Below are 17,718 nucleotides of genomic sequence, written 5' to 3' on the forward strand. Positions count from 1 at the left end.
ATCTGATTCATCCTTTCTCACTCATCAGGTGTCTTTGGAGACTGATTCTTGCTTAGGGTTATGCCATGCGACATGGGTAGGTGGCCTCTCTTGGCTCCTTCCATGCCGAATCGAGTTAGTACCTTATCAATATAAGTACTTTGACTCAATCCTATAATCCTTTTTGATATATCCCTATAGATCTTGATGCATAGTATGTATAGAGCCTCTCCCAAGTCTTTCTTTGAAAAACATTTTCCAAGCCAAGCCTTTAAAGACTCTAACAATGGAATGTTGTTTCCAATGAGCAAAATGTCATGGACATATAAGACTAGGAAGGCGATGTCACTCCCACTGTCCTTCTTGTAAACACAAGACTCGTCTGGATTCTTGATAAAACCAAACTTACTAATGGCTTCATCAAACGCAGATTCCAACTTCTACTTGGTTGCTTTAATCCATAAATGGATTTCTTAAGCTTGCATACCTTTCTAGCGTTGTTTTGGTCGACAAAACCTTCAGGATGTGTCATATACACAGTTTCTTCCAAAATATCATTTAGGAAGGCGGTTTTAACATCCATCTGCCATATTTCATAATTGTAATATGCAGCAATCGCTAGGAGGATCTGAACGGATTTAAGCATTGCGACTGGAGAAAAGGTTTTATCGTAATCAATACCATAAACTTTTCTGTAACCTTTTGCTACCAATCTAGCTTTGTAAATGAATACATTTCCATCTTTGTCGGTTTTCAACTTCAAAATCCACTTACATCCGATAGGTGTGTAGCCTTTGGGTAAGTCAACCAAGTCCCATACTTGATTTTCAAACATAGAATCCATTTCAGATTTCATGGCCTCTTGCCATTTAGCAGAGTCGGTGCTTGCCATGGCTTGCTTCTAGGTTGCTGGTTCATCTCCATCCATGATTAGGATGTCCTGATTCTTAGTTAAAAACAATCCAAGATATCTATTAGGTTGAGATCTCGACCTCTAAGACCTACATAGAGTAATGGAATGAGCATTTGCATTGTTTGTCCGACTTTGCATATTTTGACCATCGTCAATAGATGCTACTTGAGCACTTTGACTGTCGTTTTGATTTTGTTGCTCATCCTCACAAACTTCGTTGAGTTCGATTTTCCTCCCACTTGTCATTTTGGAAAGGTCCTCCTTCTCCAAAAAGACACCATTGCGAGCAACAAACACTTTGTTCTCCAATTTGTTGTAGAAGTAATACCCTTTTGTTTCTTTTTGGTAGCCCACAAAGTAAACCTTATCAGATTTGGGATGAAGTTTGTCAGAAATCAATTTCTTGACATATGCTTCGCATCCCCATATCTTTAGAACAGTGAACCTAGGAGGTTTGTTCATCCAAAATTCGTATGGAGTCTTTTCTACAGCTTTCGATGGAGCACAATTCAGTGTTAGTGCCGCAGTTAAAAGTGCGTGTCCCCAGAAAGAGATAGGAAGATCACTAAGACCCATGGTTGATCGTACCATATCTAATAAGGTTCGATTTCTTTGTTCAAATACTCCGTTCCATTGTGGAGTTCCTGGAGGTGTCAGTTCTGAAAGTATACCATGATCTTTCAGATGGTCATCGAATTCTTGGCTCAAGTATTCACCACCTTGATCCGATCGAAGGGCTTTGATTTTCTTACCAAGCTGATTTTACACTTCACTCTGAAATTCTTTGAACTTGTCAAACGATTCAGATTTGTGTGGCATTAGGTAGACATAACCATATCTACTATAGTCGTCTGTGAAAGTGATGAAATATCGATGTCCGTTTCTTGTGGCGGAGCTCATTGGTCCACATACATCGATATGTATTAGACCTAATAAGTCACCTGATCTTTCTCCCAACTTGGAGAAAGGCTGCTTTATCATCTTGCCTAATAAACATCCTTTACGATTCTCAAAAGATTCTAAATCGAAAGATTCAAGAAGGCCTTCTTGAAGAAGCTTCTTGATGCGTTTGATGTTAATGTGGCCAAGACAACATTGCCACAAGTAAGTTTGATTTGACTCCATGGTCTTAGCTCTTTTGGTAGTATTATTCACATTATAAACTTGTATGTTTAAAGAAAGCACATAAAGACCATTTTCAGAATGTGCGATACCATATAAAACATTATCGAGATAAAATGAACATTCACTGCCTTTTACTCGAAATTCAAAACCTTTGGCGTCCACTGCTGAAATTCAAATGATATTTTTGGTAATGTTGGGAACATAGTAACAACTATCAAGTTCCAAAACAAGCCCAGAGGGCAAAGACAAACTGAAAGTTCCAACGGATACAGCTGCAATTCTGGCTCCATTGCCGACCCGGAGTTCAACCTCTCCCTTCTCTAGCTTCCTAACGATTCTTAGTCCCCGAGAATTGGAACAAAGGTGTGAGCCACATCCGGTACCTAATACCCATGATGTTGAGCTAGTGAAGTTTATGTCTATAACAAATATACTTGATTCATAAGCCACGACTTCGTTCTTCTTATCTTCTTATCTTCCTTAAATTTGAGGCAATCTCTCTTCCTATGTCCCTTCTTCTTACAATAGAAGCATTTAGAATAAGATTTAGAAGATACTACCTTATTTTACTTGTTAACCTTTGTAGCTTTCGGCTTAGGCGGAAAGTTCTTCTTACCTTTCCCCTTGAAGCCTTTCTTCTTCTTGCCCATGTGCTTGAACGACTTGCCCTTTTTCACCATGAGCATATCATGTTTTCCCTCATCCTTGAGCATTTTCCCGGCTTGCTTCAACATACCATGAATCTCAGTGAGGGTTTTCTCCATGCTGTGCATATTGTAGTTCATCTTGAACTGATCATAGCCTTTGTGCAGCGAGTGGAGAATGATGTCAATTGCCATCTCGGTTGAATACCTCGCATCAAGCCTTCCCATGTTCTCAAATAATCCTATCATTGTGAGTACATGTGGGCTGACTGGCTCTCCTTTCTTGAGCTTTCTCTCAAGGATCTGTCTGTGGGTTTCAAACCTTTCAGTTCAGGCCCGCTTTTGGAACATATTCTACAGCTCATAATTGATCTCAAAAGCTTTCTCCTTTTCAAATAAAGTCTTTTGAAGCTCGGGAGACATTGTGGCCAACATGATGCATTTGACATCCCGATTGGCAATTTGCCATCGGTTTAGGGCAGCATGAGTCACTTCCTCATTAGGAGCATCGGGCATTTCCTCATCAAGGACATATTCCTTTTGCTCTTGCATGAGAACAATTCGCAAATTTCTTTGCCAATCAAGAAAATTTGGCCCACTCAACTTCTCCATGTCGAGAATTGAGCATAATGAAAACTGGTTGTTTAAGTTACTTGAAGACATGATTCTATAATTGAAAGAATTTTAATGAAAAACCATTCATAATACTTAAATAAGATTGAATTTAATTCATGCATATTTTAAAATTATTTAACATCTTATTCACACTTAAAATTTGTCCCCTTTTTGTGAAATAAGTTGATTCCAAGATCCAAGGAAACAAAGAGTGGCTAAGCATGCTTTAGCTTGTCTTAGCACTCAATCTCCCAAGTTAAGCAATGCTTTGCTAATATCTTTAAGCCACTTTTAGTTGAATAAATCCTCGCATCTAATGCTCTCTCAACAATTTATCCACTTTGCCACGACATGTTAGGACTCCATCACTCATATCGTTGAGTACAACCAAAACCAACTTGCATACCCTGTATGCCTTATGAGTCTAGGGAGTAGTAGTGATGCCTTTCTTTGGCGTAGCCCATCACTACTCTCAATAGGTCGATAAGTGTTGTTTTGGAATGACAATTTTACTCAATATTTAGGGACCTACGGTTTCTATGTTGGTTTATTTAAGTGAACTTAATTAATCATCACAACATTCATGCATCTAACATATAATTCATAAATAATCATGAATATGTAAAGCATAAGAATTTTGATGCATATTGGTAACTAGCATGACCCCTTGAATTCTTCAAGTCTTCAAAATGTCTTCTTTTGCAACTTCATGGCTTTGTCTTCCAAGAACCTCCGTCTTCAAGACTTGACCATAATTATGCAATACTAGTATCTACTATTAGGAATAATATAAATTCTAGGGTTCAAAAATACTCAACGGTACGCAGACCGTATTTAGATTTACAAAAATACATCATGGATCGCAGTCTGTATTTTCTATCCTAATCGGGCCCCACTAGTTGCCATTTTATAAAATCTGTGAGAGAATATACATTCCATTCATCCATTCACTATTTGTGAATGGCCCATTGTAGACACCCATTTGCGTATTCCCAAAACCAAACCAAGTGATGAGTACCTTTCACGTCGAACATTAATCGAATGAAGTGAAAGTGTGGAAAGTCTAGTGTTGCGGTTAGTTTTTATTTTTATTTCTTTCTCTCTGTTTTTGAAAATCTATTTTAAGAAAAAATCCAATCCAGTTTTGTTTGGTCCATAGAAAGGGTCCAATAATAGTATAGTTGGGTCGGGTTCGAAAAGAGCTTTCCAACGATATATTATAAGCCCAATTCCGATGAATAATGAAGAAGTTATGGCCAAATTACTAAATTGAGCCCGATTTGATATTTATATGCGGCCCAATGATCTAGAGGAGGGCCTAATATTGATTTATCATTCCTCATGCAATTAGGATTGATTATAGTCTTCTAGATTCTTCTAGAAGGTTATTTTCATTCCTAATTTAATTAGCATTAGTAAATTGACTTTAGTTGACTTTTTAGAGTTTGAATTAGAATAAAAGAAGTGTTTTTAAGGAAAATATGATTTTTCCCTCTCGTACGTTTAAATTTTATCAAATTAAGAAAACGCGTGGAAATTTGTTTCCAGCGTCTGACGACAGGACCAGCTCCTGGCGCCATGCCTGGCGTCTGGCGCTAGTGTCCAGCTTTTGGCGCCACGCGCGTGTTTGGCGCTGCGATCGTGTTTTATTCTTTTTGAAACTCTGGTTCATTTTTTTTTTATCATATCCGGCTGATTTTCTCTATAAATAGCCTCCTAAAACCTCCGTTTTCAATCATAAAAAATCATCAACTCTCATCAAGAATTTCTTGATTCTCTTTCTCTTTCTAGCCTAGCCTTTTACAAACACAATTTCTCATACATTAGCACTAGGCATACCTAGCCAAGTTCGAAGTTACCTTCGCCCTAGACGTGAAAGAGGTACGAGGCATCCAAGTAAGTGCTTTAATTGTTTAATTATTATTATGATATAGAAATCATGTTTAGGTTGTTATTTTGATTCCTAGTGTCATGTTAGGGTAATAAAAGTAAGTTACTGGTATCATGTTTAGGGTAAAGAATAAGTTACTTAGATAATTTATGAGTTCTATGATGCCTTTTATTGTTTTTTATAATATTCATGTTAGTATCATGTTAGGGTTAAATCTTTGATTTTTATTGTTTAGTGACATGCTAGGTTTTGTTATTAATCTTGTTAGTATCATGCCTTGGATCTTGCTATTATTATGCTTTATTATGATTATGATTATGATTTGGATTATGATTATTATTATTATGATGATTATTATTATTATGTTGCTTGATCATATATATTGTTATTACTTGATCACGCCTTTTATGCATGCTTAAAGGGAATTTTGTACTTGTAATCACGCTTAATAAGATAATTAATAATCTTGTTTAGGGTTAATTTGATTATAATTCAAGTGATCGCCAAAAATAGTTTGTTTGTGCGTTAATATTCAACCAACATAGATTAAACAGGTTTAGGGTTAATCTTATTGATTGCATGTTAGTCAGAAAGTGCACATGAATACGATCAGAATAAAGTAGAGGCCTATTATTAGGGCAGGTTCAATCTCTTTTAGGTTGGATTTGTACCTTCATCCCCGAACTACCAGTCATGGTTCCAGACCTATTGGAGTTAACGATCTCTTGGATCGTTAAGGGGTGTAACCTTCACCTCGTGAACGGTTTACAAGTTCCTAAAACTTGTTGGCGACTTTTTTGCTCTATCTTCTTTCCCTTTGGACGCCACCGTACTTTAGTGTATGATCACAGTGGGGTTCAAGTTTGGGGTAATGCTTGAAATATTCCCTACAGTTTTTAGCGACTCCACTGGGGAGGATTTCTATTTTAATTCCTGAAATTTATTTTGGCAATGATTTAGAAAGAGTGGATGAGACTCGAAAAGTTCTAAGTATTTCATGTGCGTAATTTTGATTAACATTATTGTCATATGCATAAAAAAGATCTCATTGGAAAGACCATTTGTAATGAGTTAAAAACATAGGATTTATTACACGTAGGAAATTTGAGGAATATCATTCACAACTAGGATCGAAATAATGCTGCGCGAAACTGGATAATTTTATCGAGCAAAGAAAGCTGCTGAGGCATGTAGGAACTAGCGTAAAAAAATAGAGTCTGTCGCCGCAAATTTGACTCTTGCACCAGGCGACAATCCTGTCGCCAGGCGCCAAATTGCGGCGCCGACCTTTGTTCGCTGGCGCCAAGTTCTTCCAATACCGAGCCAGAAATATACGTTTCAATTTTGACCAGTTTTTAGCACTGTTTGCTCGATTCTACTTCCTGATAGAGTTTTTTGCACTTTTCTAAAACCCATATGTGTTCTACATATGGACATAACCCTCTTGGAATTCATGCTCCATCTACCTTATTGAACGCTCTGTGCAACAAAGGGTACATCCGAGACTGTTGAATTCACCAAACCATGGAAGCGAGTTTTTAACTCGCGGTGTCCCATCCACTCGCGCCAAGCCTTCAAAAGGTAATGCTTCTGCGCGGTGCATCCGGAAAATTAACCATGGACCCTCTTTGAATAACCCGTATTCCGAACTTTAGAGAACTAGAGCCATGGTTAGGTTGCGAACTCATTGCATCATATTGTGCCTACTTGACTAATTGTGCAGTATTTGTTGTGCATACTCTATGTGTTTTTCCTAACCGTTTGTTTAACTTGTGTTAAAACTAAATAAAGTGATTAAAGACTAACAGAACTTTACCTAATTAATTAATTAATTTGAGTAATTAAAGTCTAATAATTTAATCAGAATTGACTTCGTACAACTTTAGGCATTCCCTGTAGAGTAATAATACCAAAAGTAGTCCCAGATCAACGTTCCAGCAATGGCGCAACGATTTGGACTGTAGCGTCACACTGTGTAGTGCAGCGTCCGGTGAGAGCTCTGTCGTCAGGCGCTACGCTGCAAAGTGTGGCGCCAGTCCTGTTGTTTTGGCGACGGTTCGATATGTTGCTCGAGTCATCAATTTGTGTCTAATTAAACAATTTGCTAATCAATTCGATTACTTTATTAATAATAATACCTTGTTAAGTCCTTAATCGAGTCTAGGCACTAAGTCTCATGGTCTTACAGAAGAGTCAAAGCATGTCACTTGCATTCACCATATAAAGCACACACTAATATGTATGTACACTTTGACCATGTCTAAGAGAGTCGTGTATGCGCGTGTTTTCCGTCATTTTTTTAGGGGGGTAAGTCGGATATTAATCCTCCAATTAAACCACTTGTTTGAACCCTATACTTGATTCCCAAAAATATACACCTTTTTTTTGCTTTTTTTCTTTTTCTTTATAAAACCGTAAAGTCAAAGTCAATTTGAGTCAAGTTATTAAAATAAATGGTTTAATTTACAGTGCATGGTCAAGAAAGGAAGGGCGTTTGATGAAAGACAACCTTTTCATTCTAGTTCAACTTTTTTACAAACCAATCGCTTGAAAAAGGAAAGCTAAGAAGATTATGGCAACTCAGGAGGAAGCCAATGAACTTAGGAACCAATTAACTGACGTGACTGAGGCGTTGAAATCTTTAACCCTCAAAATCAATGACCCTATGAAGCAGATATACTTAACTATGTCGCCAAAGGAGAATACCCTCCTCATGCCAACAAAAGAGCAAAACGAGCATTAAGACTCTTGGCTTCCCAATACGTACTCATAGATAACGAGTTGCATAAAAGGGTACCTAAGGGTCGAGCTCTCTTATGTGTAGGGAAAAAGGATGCGCAAAGAGCTATGATGATATTCCACGAAGGAATTTGAGGAACCCATGTTAATGGAAAAATGCTAGTCCAAAAGATAATGCGAGAAAGGTACTATTGGACTACCATGAATAGGGATTGTCGTCAATATATGAAAAGATGCCCTAAATGCCAAACCTACGCCAATTTACAACATTTTCCTCCATTTCTACTTTACACCTACACTTCACCATGGCCATTCTCTACATGGGGAATTTATATTATTGGTAAAATTACTCCTCTAGGAACAGGCGGTCATGAATACATCCTAATAAAAATTGATTACTTCATAAAGTGGGTTGAAGCGCAATCATATGCTAAACTCACTACAAAACATGTAGCACTCTTTATCGAAATGAATATCATTTGTCGATATGGAGTCCCACATGAAATGATAAGTGACAATGGAACTCACTTTCAAGTTGAGTGTGAAGAATTGTTACAAAAATATGGAATTCAACACCATCATTCTTCTCCTTATAGACCTCAAGCAAATAGAGCAGTTGAAGCAACTAATAAAAATCTAAAGATTATCATAGAGAAAATGACAGAAAACTACAAGGATTGGCCTGACAAACTCCATTTTGCACTTTAGGGTTATCGTATGTTAATTCACACATCAGCAGGTTATATGCCATAAACATAATTATGATTTAAAAAATACCTTGAAAAATATTATGATTTAAAAAATAAACGAGCGAGGCTCCGATACCGCTGTTGGGGTTTGGTGAGTCCGACTCACCGTGGAAACAAACCCAAAAACAAAACCGCACTCGCAATAAATAAAACCATAAACATAATTAAATTAATCACAAGATTAAGATAAAACGATTACCTTTTGGAGCGTGCTTCGGCCGACCGAATAGGCTCTTACTTGAAAGCTAGCTCCGAAAACACGAAGCCTCCAACGTTGATCCACCTGCACCAACGAATACCGACAAGGTCCAATGTCTTGGGGTTAGCAAAACCCAACCAATAAAACTCGAGTAATTGAGTTCAAAGGCTTTCACTAAATGTGATACATTTTCCAACTCTTGAGTTCAAGGGTTTACACTTACTAGTGATGCCCTTTACAACTCTTACTCAAGCATCATTTCTAATGCCCTTACTTGCGTATTTTTAGGAAATGATGATCGTATGATTGTCTCTCCCACCAATGTGGGATAGTGGGATTTTCACATTTTATTTTAAAAATAAAATAAAATTAATTAAGCAAGCTAGTAATAAATCAACAAGTGTCAACTATTCATGAGAGAGCAAGTGAGGACAACTTGGAGAGGGGGGACCAAACTTGCTCCCCACTCTCTTCCTCTCCATGTGCCACATGTCCTCCCTAAGCTCCAACTTGCTCCTCCTTTCTCACGGCCCAGCTACCCGCTCCATAGCCCAGCTACTCTCACTCGGAGATGCGGGTTGCTGCTTGTGGCTAGCAAGCCACGCACTCGAGTGCGGGCTGCTGTTGCACGCTACTAGCATGCCGCACACTCCGAGTGCGGGCTGCTGTAGCTTGCTACCCTTGGATGCCGTGGCTGCTGGCAATGGTGCGCTAGCACGCACCAACCAGCCTAGTCTCGGATTGGTGCGTATGCTAGCCACCATTCTTGTGCATTATGCCCTTAGCACTCGGATTTCTCGTGGCACTCCGATGCCAGGGATATTTTGGGAATTATGTTGATTTATTACTGTTTGCAAGTCTTGTCTCTTTTTATTTTCGAATCGACTTCCGACACTCGATTTTGACGCTCAAAGCTCAAAATTCCGACGTCTAAATAAATATTACTCGGTCGACTCATTAATTCCTTGCGAATTAATTAGTCGCTTCGGTTTGTTGACTGCTTGGGTGTGACCCGAAGGGTTCAGTCAAGATTAAGCTGTAATATTAATTATGCATTAATATTACTGATCGGAAGCGCCCTCCACCCAGGAATTTTGATCACTTGACCTTACTGAGTATATTAGCTTTCTCATATTTCTGAACCCACTATCAGAATAATACACTTGTTCGAAGGACACTATTCCTTTCATCTCTCTCTCCTCACGGCACTCTCCTCCTCCCTAGACGTTGGTTTTGGTGGTTTGTGGTGGTGGTGGTTCATGGTGTTTGGTTAGTCCATTAAAGGTGGTGATCGTGGTTTTTCCTCAATCACTCGACCAATTTAGTATTAGTGGACGACTCGTTCGAAGTTCGTGGACTAAGTAAAGAAGCAACACTTGCGGCTCTATTCACTTCCTGATTTGCTGGTCGAATTGCCACATGGAGATCAAGCTTTAAAGGTATGATTATGTGTCTTATGTGTTATGCATGCGATCTTGGGATTACGTGCTTTATGAATATGATTCATGATTTTCCGCTTTATAGAGCCTATAAACTCCTACAGTGATATCCGTTAGCCTCTTGGATGAACACACTTGACTAGAATAATTCGATTATTTGAAGTCCATGTTCTTAATTTTATAATCAATTAAGGCCCTATTTGGTAATTAGCTTTTAGCTGATTAATGTGGCTGATTATATTAATTGGTTTGACTAGCTGGTTACATTAGCTTATTTGACTAGCTAAATGTAAATAGCAGATTGTGTAAAAGGGTTTGGTAAATAGCTGTTTATTATTAGCTGTTTCAATGTATTTAATACCCAAAAAGCTAATTGTTCAATAACTAATTGTAAAAAGCTCTTAAAATGAGCTTTTTCAAAACGAGCTTTTTGGAACCAAAAAGTTCTTTTAATAAGTTATTTACCAAACACCCAAATTAGCTTTTTAAATTGGTCAAACCTCTAATATTGCTTAATAACTTTAAAGCTTTTCAAAAAGATCTTTACCAAACAAGGCCTAAGAGGGAGAAATTAATTTAATTATGGTTCAATTATTATTTTTAATGTGATTAAACTTTTGAAATTGATTGAATATGATTTCATTATGCCCAAAATAGCCATGAAGAGGACCAATTTAAGCCCTAGAACATTCGGAATTTTCAAACCCTAACCCTTATTTATTAGAAAAAAAATTTGAACCATGTACGCCTTAAAAATATGATTTTAATGCTTGTTTTGGTTGATTTCGTTTTAAATATGTTTCATAATTTTAATTGGAATGATTTATGCATAATTTTTTTTTTGTGAATGATCATCGATTTATTTTTAAGAGTTAGAATTAAATTGAAATTAATTTTATGATAAACCCTAATTTTCATATTGAGTAATGATTTAATTTTAATTAGTGGACTAATTTAATTTAATTTTATAAAAGTTATTTTAATTAAATAAAAAACCAAAAAAAAATATTAAGGTCGACAGCCGTGGCTGGGTGGCGCAGCCACGGCAGCTGCCGACCAAGTGGTAGTCCAAGAGGAAGGGAAAGGGGCGGGAGGAGGTCCGAGTGGCCGTGTCAGCAGCGTGCAAGAGTTGCACAGCTGCTGCCACGGCTGTAGCATGGCTGCTGATGCTGCCTTGCGCTATAAAGCTGCCAGCCACCGTGGCTAGCCAAGGCTGGCCGCTCACGGTGGCCTGCAGGCTGCAGCCAGTAGAAGCTGTTGCCACGCTGTTGCCCTTGCGGCAGGGCTGCTGAAACAGTAAGCCAGCCACCGTGGCTAGCTTCGGCTAGCCAACCACGGTGGCCGGCGGTGGTGGCTCGGATTTTCAAAAAAAAAATAATTATTTTATTTTAAAATATTTCAAGATAAATATGATTTATTTTGGGAAAAATAAATTTTTTGAAATATAATCTTTTGATTTGAGTTAAAATTGTTTGTTTTTGCCTTTGCTATTGTCAAAAAAAAAAAAAAAACTTTTGTTTTAGGATAAATAAAATATTCAAAAGTTGTTATATTTGATATTATCCATCTTTAGTTTTTTAATATTGGTAATTATCCATAATTAAAGTGGTTAATATTGGATAAGATATGTTAGAATATTCTGAACATATTAAAAAAGGATAATAATTGATTTAAATAATATGATTATCCCGTAATAAGATTAGGATATAATTGATTTTAAAATTATTTGATTGGCTAGTAGTTAGGATACAATCTCCTAAATTTGTTAGGATAATCTTGGAAGATTAAATATGATTTATCTTTCTAGATTAAAATATGATTTGATTCTATCTCATGCCTAAATTAAAATATATAATATTTTATAAACGATCATGAATAATATACGATATTTTCTAATTATGATTTAAAATATGATATATTTTAGGAAATGTATTGCCTTAATTATGAACATTCGATGTTGTAGTTTAGACAAGCATGTTGAATGATTTATTATATGGCACTTTTATAATATACGATACTATATTTCTATATAGACTAGTATGACCCATAGATTCTAAATACGGTCTACGCATCGTGATGTATTTTTGTAATCTAAATACGGTCTGCTAACCGTTAAGTATTTTTTTGTAACTTTTATTTAAAGTAAATAAGTTAGTTATTTAAATAGTTTATTCCAAAGAAGCTCATAAAGTGAAGGCCAAAAGGAGCAAGGTGGATGGAGATCCATGATGATTCAAGTGGGAACTTTTCATTTCTAGATTTCTTAGGACTAAGGGGCCATACTATGTCATGTTTCATTGCATTAGTAGATTATGCATGTTAAATTATATTTATGTTGATTGATGATACGCTAGAGTTCACTAAATAATCACAACATAATAAATCCGGGTCCTAGTAATATTGAGATTGCTTTTCCAATTAGATACACAACAATCCTTCGATTGTGAGTGATGGGTCGGGCTCAGCAAAGTGTCACTTGTTATCTTGGGTAATTTGGGGTAGATCACGTTCTACATATTTAATTGGTTTTGTTCAACAAGGTTACCTAAAGCATTTAGAACCTTGAAGCAAAGAGTAATAATTAAACATGTGATGGTTAATTATTGAACCAAGAGTTACAAGAGTTGTAATCAGTAAAAAGTTTACTCACCTTGAAATTGTAATGCTTAATGGTAGGGCCTCAGTCCGGTCAACTAGTACACAAATAAAGGGTCTTGAAATCACTTGAAATTCAATTGGGATCAATCAATATTTAATAGAGTGTTTTAAAGTTACCAAGTTAATTCGTTTATGGTACTTTAATTATTTTAATTAAACATAATTATTAAACTTTGCCTTATTTTGACATATATGGGTAGTCGTAACAATGATGACAATAATGCTGAAGCAGAAGCTGCAGCTCTAACCCGCACTCCCTAAATAGGGTTCTTTTTCAACTTTCCCTCACGGTACTTGTACGCTATCGGTCATTGAGGAGAGGGCTCCTCTTCCTTTTAACAATTATGAAACCATCTATGTGCTCCTGATTCTCTTCAATCTGTTGAGGGACTTCATCCTTGTATTTTTTAGGTTTGGAAGTTCCAGAATGTTGTCTGTGGATTTTTAACAAACAAAAGAAAGCCCCCTTCTACCAACAATGAAAACAAGGCTTAATTTTCTCAACTTCAACGACTGGGAAAGCAAACTTAGAAGTGTTCTAAGGAACGAAAATCTCGAATTCATTTAGGCTTACCAATAGAGGGCAGATTTAGTCCAGGCATGACTCTTGAGAAGCATTTGAGAAATGTTTCAGATTCTTAGAGAGTCACGTATGTAATGTTATCTTCTATTCCAGAGGATTAGGCTAGAAGATTCATGGATTATGAACCTTATCTTTTATTCAAGTGCTTACGTGTTGTTTGCAATGGAATACTGAATTCCCATGTTGATGGAGAATTTAATGGAAACGTCGAGGAAATCATTAACATGATTCCCAAGAACGACGACTCCTGGACTGGAAATATTAGAATTGAAACCTACAAGAATAATGGCGAGATAATTTCGAGAAAACTCATGCTAGGCCAGTTGGTATAAAATCATGTGGATATGATGGTTCAACTATTTAACCGCATGAGTATGTTATGGAGACCATAAAAAGATCATCAGGTTCATGATATAATTTGCACTCTCTACATGATAGTTTGACCTCGAGAAACTTTCTCAAGATGATGAGGATTCTGCAGTCAAGCTAGTTAATTTACTCAAGAATCATGTAGAGAATTACCTGAAGGTAAAATAAGCAAATGCTTGAACAAGGATGTCCCCACTACGATGAAGTGACAGGTTAAAGTTGTCTAATAATCTTGTTATAAACATTTTAATTTTCACTTAGGTATGTGATACTAGTTGCAGTGCTTAACATTATTAATCTTGTGCAGAAACTGCCAAGAAGTGAGGCTAGCATGGAAGTACAGCTTAAGGGTGCACTAGAAGTGTTCGAGTGACCAAGGAAGCTTCATAGGTTTAATTTCGGATTATTTTATGATGATTTTAGACTTATTTCCGGTTTTGATGAGACAAAATTTCGGTTTTTTGGTTGAATACTGATTTGGTTTATTTTCTTGGCATGGACAAGTGTTGATCCATGTTCAAGGTAATAAATTATTTTCATTTATGCTATATACGAGTTGATTTTGTTTTATAACATCAATATAAGTAGATCACAAAAGCAATTTAGATGATTTAAAAATAAACTTACTTATAACTAAGTAAGGTAAGGTCACATAAACCATTTTCACTTCCAAAGCTTGCAATTAGATGGACTCTTATTCTAATTTGATTATGAATCACTTAAGAATTAAAAGTCATGCTTGATAAGGTAAAATGACCAAGTCGCCTTTTAGTTGAAAGGTTGAAAGAGCTATTGATCTTTGGAACTCATACATATGATGTACGTGGACCAATAAGTTCAAGGATTAGTGATGTGTCTATTTTATATAGTATTTTACCCCCGTCCCTTGGTCATAATTTGTAGTGTTTTTGGCTCTTTAGAGCCACTTTTATTACTAATTGGTGTTTTCTAGTGTTTTCGTAGATTTGGTTGACTTTTGCAGGGATTTATACTTTTTGAGTATTTTTCCGAGATATTTTGGAGCAATCACGAACATTGGAGAAGCACGACCAGATTTTATAGCCCAGGGCCGGTTAGAGCCATCAAACCGGTGATTAAAGGCTTGGTATGTGTGATACCAGGGCATTTGGACCGAGTATTCAAGACCCAAAGAAGAAACCCAGATTGGCCCGAAGAATTGGAGCCCAATCGTAGTCCAAATAGTGGCCCAAGAGAGCCGCCCGGCCAAAAAGGCTGGCGTCCGGAGGCGCGCCCGGCCGGGCGGGAGAAGCAAAGGTCGGTGCCCAGCCAAAGAGGCTGGCGCCCGGAGGCGCGCCCGGCCGGGCGCGAGATTAGTAGTAATGAGCAAAAAAGGCACGCCCGATCGGGCGGTGCCTCGCCCGATCCTCCGTAATACGATTTTAGGATCTCTTCTTCTTCTCCTCTTTACTCTTTTTTTACTCTCTTAATTATTCTCTTAGAATTCTCTCTCTAAACCTTTGTTCTTAATCTACTCTTAATTCCAGATTACTTTTTGGTAACGATTTCTCTTCCCTTAATCTTAGTTGTTTATTTTATTCCTTTCATCATGATTTATTTTACTGCTTTGATTTGTTTAGTTTCTATTATGTGTGATTAGTTTTATTTCTAGGGTTTATGGGGATCTTATAAATAATATGAAGGGGTAATGTATTGTTGTTAATTATCAATGCTAGATTAATTTCCTATTGACTGATTTAATGCTCTGTGACTAGATTAGGCCTATCTTTTATGCATGAGTTTGACAATATTGATTCAAGATTCGAGAGATGAGAATTGATGTTTAGGTCTAGTTTCAATAGGCAGGTTAATTTATAAATGGTTAAGTCGAGATTCGAGAGATGAGATTTAATACCGGTAAATTAATTATGTGATTGTAATACGTAGCGAAAGCCCTTTACAATCTAGTTAATTGATGCATTGATGATTGACTATTATTGATCATTGGTATTGCATGATAATTTCTTATTGAATTGTTTTAATGTTTTACAATTGCGGCTTGTAAAAGTATAGCAATATTAAATTGATGAATCGAGCAGATGTTAATTTGATATTAAAGGCTATTTTCAATAAGAACTTAGATCTAGTAAATTGCGAGAGCCTGTTAGATCTATGTTGATTAATAAATTGCGATAGCCTGTTAATCTTGTTATTTATGCAATGTTAATGATTGATTACTATGTTTTACCCTGGAGTATGATTTATTGGTGAACCATGCCCTAGATCCTTTTATATATTGTTTTTCCCCTATTCCTTTTCCTTGTAGTTTAGTTTCATACTCGAATATAAATATTGGTTAATTAGATAATTTAGATTATAATTATTAATTAGGAGTAAAAAGACTTGTTTCCCTGTGGAGATCGACCCTACTTCCCTATCTACTTTTAGTTAGAGGACTTAGGAATTATTTTTGATTAGGGGATACGACTTTACCCTGTCAAAATTTGGCGCCGTTGCCGGGAAAACGGTTTTATTTTTATTTCTAGTTATTATTAGAGTCCAGATTATTTTTAATTTATTATTATTATTATTATTATTATTTTTTATTTTTAATTTTTTTTTTATGAGTTGAAAATATCCATGCTTATGTCACTACAAGAATTATATAATTGTTATGCAGCACCTAACTACTGTAGTTGTCAACGTCTTTGTCATGAAAATCCTGAATGCCCTTATAGTGAGTTTTTTGTGCGTGCTCCGGATGATTTTAGAGTCTTTCCGTATACATATGATCATATTCGGAAACGATTAGTTGCTAATGAAAGTTATTGGAAGGCTCTTGATGAAAAAGTCTATGGACACTATAATAATATGAATGTTATTGAGGATGAAGAACCATCGGTTATAGAATTTGTGGTTGAAAAATCATTGGTTGACGAATCAGTGATTGAAAAATCATTAGTTGTAGAAACGGTGGTTGATAATTCCTTTGTTGATGATGAGGTTATTTGTGAGGGTAAAATTTTAAAGTCATTATTGGATAATAAAGACAATGACCACCTCCATGTTCGTTGTATTAATTCTAAATTTTTAGCGGAGGAAGTAGAAGGTTGTGGTTTATTTTCATCTCCCTCTTTTGATTTTTCTTTCTACCTTGAGTTCTCTTTATGTGCTCCTAACTTTTTCTTTGTAGGGATAAATAATGTGCTTGCTATTAAGCCCTATATAGTGCTTAATGAAATGTTTGCAGGAGCGTTTGATAAGTTACTCAAGGCATTGAATTCTTCCAATTGAGAGAAGAGTATGGTCGAGCGGGACCTTGATAAACTAGCGCTTTGCGGGAGGCAACCCGTATTTTGTTGCTTTTTATTTATTTTTTATTTATTTATTTGTTTGTGTGTTTTCTTTTTGTTTTGTTTTAGAGAGGTAGAGGAGAGTATATCTTATATTTGTGGGACTGTGATTTTGTGCACAGATACTAGAAAATTTGGGAAAAGATCGAAGGGCTAAAGGAATCCCGGGGCAATTAGCAGCAGCAAGCTGCCCCGTCAAATCAGTAGCACGGGATCGGGCAGAGATCGCCCGATCGGGCGCGCGTACGCGTTAACAAACTACGTCAACTTCGACAGGCCTAACTTTTGCGTTTCTTATCTAATTTTTGCGTGTGACCTGTCGTTTGAAAGCTCTTCAAGTCTAGTTTCCAATGCAATTAGAATCACTATATTATGCTTTATACATCAAAAGTTATGATCAAAATAGTGCACATGACTCAAATTTGAACTTTTTCCCACCAACACTTTGTTTCTTTCTTGCCCAATTTTGTTCCAAAGAGATGCATTGGAATCCTCGAGGCTTTG

The sequence above is a fragment of the Chenopodium album genome, chromosome 8, assembly GCF_948465745.1.
Source record: "Chenopodium album chromosome 8, dcCheAlbu1.1, whole genome shotgun sequence".
NCBI lineage: Eukaryota > Viridiplantae > Streptophyta > Magnoliopsida > Caryophyllales > Amaranthaceae > Chenopodium > Chenopodium album.